The sequence below is a fragment of the Phascolarctos cinereus genome, unplaced genomic scaffold (genome assembly GCF_003287225.1).
Source record: "Phascolarctos cinereus isolate Bilbo 61053 unplaced genomic scaffold, phaCin_HiC Scaffold_4;HRSCAF=312, whole genome shotgun sequence".
In the NCBI taxonomy this organism is placed as follows: Eukaryota; Metazoa; Chordata; class Mammalia; order Diprotodontia; family Phascolarctidae; genus Phascolarctos; species Phascolarctos cinereus.
Window position 1 is genome coordinate 47,143,977 of NW_027555847.1, and position 7,305 is coordinate 47,151,281.

Below are 7,305 nucleotides of genomic sequence, written 5' to 3' on the forward strand. Positions count from 1 at the left end.
ATTTAAAAACCCTGTTCTACTGACAAACTCCAGCACTCTTTCTACACTACTGTGCCTGCAAACAGGAGGCACTTAATATATAAGGAAGGAAAGAAGGAAAGAAGAAAGGAAGGAGGGATAAAGGGAAGGAGGGAACGAAGGAAGAAAAAAGGAAGGAGGGAAAGAAGGAAGAAAGGAAGAAAAAAGATTTCCTAGTTTAGCTTCTACTTTGAGACACTTTATTTTACTCTTCAGATACATTAAGTATACATTATTGCTAACTGTAGAATCATCTGTAAAATAAAGGGGTTGGACTTGGTGACTTCTAAGGTCTCTTCCAACTCGATATCTAATATTATGTGATACTAAAAGAATGATTGGGAAATTCAACCTAGAATACTGACTTATATTTTCTTACCTGGTGAGTGTAGTGCTTGATTCTTCCATATTCGATTGTGAGTTCCTCCAGGGCAGGAACTATTTTTTGTCTTTCTTTGTATACCAAGCACTAACACAGTGCTTGGCCCTTTGTAGGTACTTAATAAATATTTATTGGCTGACTGGTTCATTGTAGGCACTTAATAAATGTTTTTAATTGAATAACTGATTGAAAATAACCTCACAAGCATGAAATTAAGCACATTTTCTCTCATTGCCTCCAAGGCCCAATGTAGCTCAAAACGCTATGATCTAACCAAACCCTCCCCTGTTAATGCTTATTGTACATTCTTATTTAGTGTTATAAAGAAGCAAAGAAAACCACAGAATCACAGAATGTTTGAGTTGGAAAAGTCCTTAACGATCTTGTAATCCATCCCTTCATTTTATTCAAGCACAGAAAGAAGTGACTTGCTCAAAGCCATATAGTAAGTGACACCCTAGGTCTCCAGATTCCATTGGCAAGGCTCATCACTCTTCTCTGACCTTTTCTTGCAGTGGTTACTATTCAAGGTCCCCTACTTTCTCCACTTTGCCCCTCATATTTGTAGCTATAATATACTTAGATTATAACAAAATATTTCCTGAATAATAGGTCTCTGAATATGCATATTCTCTAAATATGAATATAAGCCTATTTGCAAATCTAGTACTTACACTCACAGTGTTGTTGGCAGAGCTCTGGGTGGAATATGTAGTACAGTGTAGGGATTATCTTCCATATATTTTCCATAAATTGAAAATAACTTTTGTGATCTTCACATTTCTTATAATTCACTTTATATTCTTTAAACATATCAGATCAATACTAAATTTGCCTTACCTTCTTATAGACTTAAGAGCACTAAAAATTTCTAGTGATCCTATGATTGATGATAAGTGAAGCTAAGAGAGCCTGTGTGGCTCCTGTCCACTACAGAGGGAATTTGGGGAGGTCTGGCTTAGGCGAGAGTAGGAAAGAATTATTCATTATTCAGCTGCAACCTGTTTTAGGCCATTTGCACAGTGCTGAGCCTTAAAAAAAAAACCCAGGGGATCAGAAAGGTCACTGGACCTGAACTCAAAAGACCTGGATTCTTTCCATCATGTCTTTGCATTTGGACCTCGGGAAATTCACTTAACCTTGCTGAAACTCAATTTCCTCATTTGTAAAATGAAGAGAACCACACTTGCAATAACAACTACATAGGATTCTTGTGAGGGCCAAATAAGACAATGTATACAAAAAGGAAGAAAGGAAGAAAGGAAGAAAGAAAGGAAAGGAAGGAAGGAAGGAAGGAAGGAAGGAAGGAAGGAAGGAAGGAAGGAAGGAAGGAAGGAAAAGGAAGAAAAAAAGGAAGGAAGGAAGGAAGAAGAAAAAAAATAAATAAAGAAAGAAAGAAAGAAAGAAAGAAAGAAAGAAAGAAAGAAAGAAAGAAAAAGAAAGAAAGAAAGAAAAGAGAGCTGCATCTTGGTCCAAGGGCAAGACTGTGGATTTATAATCAGAGGACTCGAGTTCAAATCCCATCTCCATGACTGTGTTGTCTTGGGTAAGTCACTGGGCTTTAGTTTTTTCATCTGCAGAATGAGAAGACTAGATGAGAAGACTAGAACCAGGTCTCTTCTGGTTCTAAATCTATGACTCTATAAAGTGATTTTGTCACCATTTTCACTTATGGGAACTGCACAGTACTATGGAGTTCATGGATGGGATAATAGGAAAGTACAAACTCCCTGAAGGCAGGGATTGTGTTTGTCTTTACATCCTTGGCACCTGGCATGGTGCCAAGCACATAGCAGTTGTTTAATAGATGCTTGTCAAATTTAATTGGAGTTCAATAAGAAGAGGGATAGAAAACACTTTTAAATTCTTCCTCACTCAATCATTTGGGTTACTCCAGTCCTTTTCTCTCCTTCTAGCTCAATAACACACACTTCTATGATTCAGAGTTGGCAGAGGAAAGCTTCCATAAAGAACATTAGGAGAATTCTCGTCATTTATTCAACATCACTCCAAATTCCAATCCATGCATCAAAGAGCTCAAGGTTTCCTCTAAGGTGGGAAAGAGCCCCAGGAATTCACATTATAGTATCCCACCCCACAACATTAGTAATGAAGTGAAATCAAGTTACCATATTTAGCACGGGCTGGAGCCATAGCTAGACTCTTTGTCCCTGGGGCAAAGGAGAGTTTACCTGGTCTGTGGCCCTGATGAGAGAAGAGAGGGAGAGGGAGGATGGGAGAAAAGGAATTAAAAGGAACTCCAAGGGTTCCATACTTCCAAAGGGCTGATCATTTCCAAGAAGGTGAAAAGGACGCAGTGAGATAAGGTCCTGGAAGTGGTTGCTGTGGGGAGGAAACACACCCCAAAGTGCGTCTCCTGTCCTTGAGGGTGAGGCCACAAAGGGAGGAGTTGCCTGTGGGTGTGTGTAGAGGAAAGCACTTCCTCAGGATGATACTATTCAGATGGGGTCCATGGGGTGTTTAGGAGGACTAGCACCTCTGATGTGAGGGCTTGCTGAACCCTTTTCAATGGTGCTCATCACCTTTGGTGTCCACCTGATTCACCCAGCTCTCACCTGTGACTCCAAGAAGCTGCAGCATGGGCAGCAATGGCCATACCCTGGTAAACCCTCTTGGCTAAACAGTGCTGAGGGTAACCAAAAGGCCTCAAACCTTTCAGTGAGTTAGGGAGATGTATACTCCAAACATGAGAAGACTCTGTGGCAGAATGGTCAGATGAGAACAATGTGTTCCAACTGGCCATGAAGGTGGTTGAAGTAGGCACTGTGGAGCACTTAGAGCTTGGTTAGACATCGAAGACACCATGGTCATCCACTGCACCCTTGGCCTTTGCCAGTCATCTTGACTTCTCTCTTGCCACTAGACTTCAATGACTCAGGAAGACAGTGAGGCTGATGATTTTGTGCAGCTCTGCCTCACTTAAATCCAATCCACCCACGAGTCAAGACAGCACCCTTGTAATGTCATTGGTCCTCTTTGAAAACAAAGGACAAACAAACCATGAAGATAGCGTTAGAGACGGGACAAGTGATTTCACTTGTATGGGTAACTACCAGGTAAGGAAACTCCCTTTACCAATGCAAGTCCATACCTTCTCTTCCACTTATAGTCAGAAAGTTGATCAGAACGTCGAAAAGGTTAAGTGACTTGCCAAATGTTGTACAATCAAAATGTGTTGGAGGCAGTATTTGAATTCAAGTCTTCCTAGCTGAGGCCACCTCTAGATCCACTATGCCACATTGCCTGTCTCAGTGCTACTAGCAACTGTTAAATTCTAGCGTCCTGGAGTAAAGCCCTGGTGTCTTCCAGCCCTGCCAAAGGAACCTTGATAGAGGGGAAAAAAAGGCATGAAAGCCAGCCCATAAGATAAGAATGCTCAGTTCCACCTTTCATCTTAGAAATAGTGGTAGTTTTATATATATATATACACACACACACACACACACACACACACACACACACACACATATATATATATATATATATATATATACTTATATATGTATTCAGGCCTTAGACACTAAGCCTCAATCAGACCTCTCTGATAGGAAAAATATATATATTTTTTTCAAATTAAAGTGATTAATGATTATAAAAAATTATTCCAGTGTCCATGTATCCAAATTTTGAAGAACTTCTATTTCATAATAGAACTTGGCCATCCATGAGTACATTTCAATAAAGGCAGTAAACCCAAGCATAAAATTAAATAAATGTGACCACTCTAAACATCTACTGTAGGAAATCTTGCATAATCTGAAATGACAGATATGAAATGGCTCCATCAAAATGTTGGCATATTCAGTATTTGTTATTTGTTATCATTTTGAAATCACATATTGGAATGCAGCAAAAATAACTAGAAAACCTAGAATCTGCTTACATTGGATCATTGGTTATTTTTTGAAACATGTCATAATCTCATTTGTTTCTCCGGTGACTTTTACAAATGGACCTGTCACAATCAAATTTTGATGACGATTATGGAGATTAGAATTATCAACCTCAGCAGAATTATCAATTATGCAGTTGTTGGATTCCCCTGACTTCCTAGCATGACCACCAAGGCATGACTATGGACTCATCACTGGTCCAGTCACCCTAACCATTCTACATTGGCCACCAGTCCAGGATCAAGGACCCTGAGATCTTTCTTTCCCCTAGGAAGATAATCTGCTTGACAGCAGAGTGAACTTTAGGGAGAAGCTGATCTGACTGTCGATTGGAAGGAGAGTCCGCCCCTCAAACATGCCTCACCCCTCTAAATAGCCAGGACCTAGGATCCCATAGGGCCTTCTTCTCTTGACCACCAGACAGGACCAAGCAATCATCATCATCATCCATGTACCTTGTCTTCCCTCTCAACCCTTTTACTTCTTTATTTCTCAGTGAATGATAATCAATTTCTGTTGATTCTGTGAAAGGCATGACAGTTTGTATCTCTACTCAGGATTCCTGATTCTGACAAGATTGCCCAGGAAGAATTTCCCTTTCCTTTCCACTTCTCCCTGCTGCCTCACACCTATCCATGGCAGCCCTAGCCCACTGTACCTCGTCCTTTCATGATGCCCTCTAGAACCCCCTGATCTAGGGTTAACTGCCCTTCATATTAAATACTTGCCTTCCCCTTGCTGAAATTACTTTGCACATATTTTTTATTTTATAGTCTATGCATATATTATTTGAATAAATGATGAAACACTTGATAACCCTTACTATGTGCAAACACTGTGCTTTGTCAGACAGTCCCCGCACTCAAGGAGCTCACATTCTAATGAGGAAGACAATACATATGAAAAGTTTCACCTGAAAGTCAAAGGAAAATTCCATCCTTAGCATGTAGCAGCAAAGCAAATGTTCATGCCTCTTCTTTAATGTCATTTTTAATGTCACTCCTCTGAGGACTACTGGGTTTTTCCTGGGTATTACCCCCCAGTAGAATGTAAACTCCTTGAGGGCAGGGGTAACTTCTTTTTTTTTTTTTCCAGCACTGTATCTGGTGAATAGCATGCATTTAATAAATGCTTGTTGAATTACAGAATTAAATTGAATCTCAGCAGAGTTCCTGGAAAAAGCTCTGATAGTTTCATAAAGAGATTCAGAGAAAAAAATGATTTCATGAGAGAGTACCTGGAACCATGATTCTACTTATCTTCAACAGAATCTCCATGGAAGAAATCTGGAGGCTATAATTAGTATGAACAGAATCAGCACCGTGTCCTATGGGCCTGTAAGAAGAGCTCCTATCTGGTTCTTTAAGTAATTTTAGTATATTGCATTGTAAATCTTGAAAAGAAAATTGAACGTGTCCCTTCTCCCTGTTTCCAGCAGCAGAATTTTGCCACTGTCAGTATGACCATATTTCCATTCAAGGTACACATCTACCATGAAACTCTCTCATTTCACAATGAGAACAGGGGTTTTGTAAGAGGCTTAAATAGCACCTAGATTACCAAGAAAGTGTAGAAGTCTTGTCAGTGGCTGTAGTTTCTACCACCAGTCCTATAATTTCTGCAAAACAATGGGCTGTGTTTTCAAAAGGGTTCCTCCTAATGAATTTGTTTTTCAGGGTCAGATTTTATAAAGGCAGTCAACTGCATGTTGTATGCATTGGTATAGAGTTAACTGTAAACATGCAAACAAAATGAATATATATTCACTGAGACAAAAAAAAAAACCTTGTTACTTTACACTCTTTATTAACAGTTAGTTAAGAATCAGCTAATGTCTAGAGGCAGTTGGTGGTACAGTGGATAGAACACTGGGCCTGTAGTCAGGAAGATCCAAGTTCAAATCCAGTCTCCTGACTGTGTGACCTTGGGCAAGTTACTTAACCTTTTATTGCCTGGCAAAATGGATCTGTTGGAGAAGTAAATGGCAAACAACTCCAGTATCCTTGCCAAGAAAATCCCAAATGGGCTCACAAAGGGTTAGACATGACTGAAATAACTAAACAACAACAACGTCTAGTTGTCAAGTGGCTATCACTACTATTCACACAATCTGTAAATGGAAAACAAATTAATTACTTAAATAAGATGGCAGAATTTATGCAGTGGTTGTAAAGGATGATTTTGTTTATTAGTGGAGATATAGCAGAATATTATTCCTGGAAGAAGGTAATTAGAATCACCAGAATGGTTCTACTAATCTTCATGTTTAGTACAACTAAAGATTGATATGGTAGCATCTATGACGTCAGGACTCTTGGTGCATAGCAAGCACCTTTTATATAAAAGGTACTATGCTGAGTCAATTGGAGATACAAAAACAAAAGTTAAATCCCTTCTTCCAAAGACCTTATTTTTATCATGGGAAACGTATACATATTAGTAGATTAAAAAGTTGGAAGTGGGAAGATAAGAGCACTGAAAGATAGGAACAGGATCCAAAAAGATCTTGATATTCTCAAGCATTGAGCTGAGTCTAATTCAGATGAAATTCTATAAATACAAAGTCTCACACTTGGGTTCAAAAAATCAATTTCACAAATACATGGCAGAGGAGGTATGATTCAACAGGAATATTATATCTGAAAAAATATCAAAGGACTTTAGTGGATTGCAATTGACTCTGACTCATATTCAATGAGTCAACAGTGTGATATGCCAGCCAAAAACAAAACAAAACAAAACAAAATAAAACCAAAAAACCAACTAATCTGATCCTAGGTTGCATTCAAAGAGGCATACCCTTTAGGAATACAAGATGGAAATTCTCTTTAGACATTGCCTACATGTTGTGAGACCTCCAGAATTTATGAATGAGACAGAAGCTGGAATCAAATGGAAATTCATTAGCAAGTCTACTCCTACAATTCCTAATTAAATCTTTGCTATCATTCTTAAACCAATTGGATCTTTTCTTTCTCTCTCTTTTTTTTT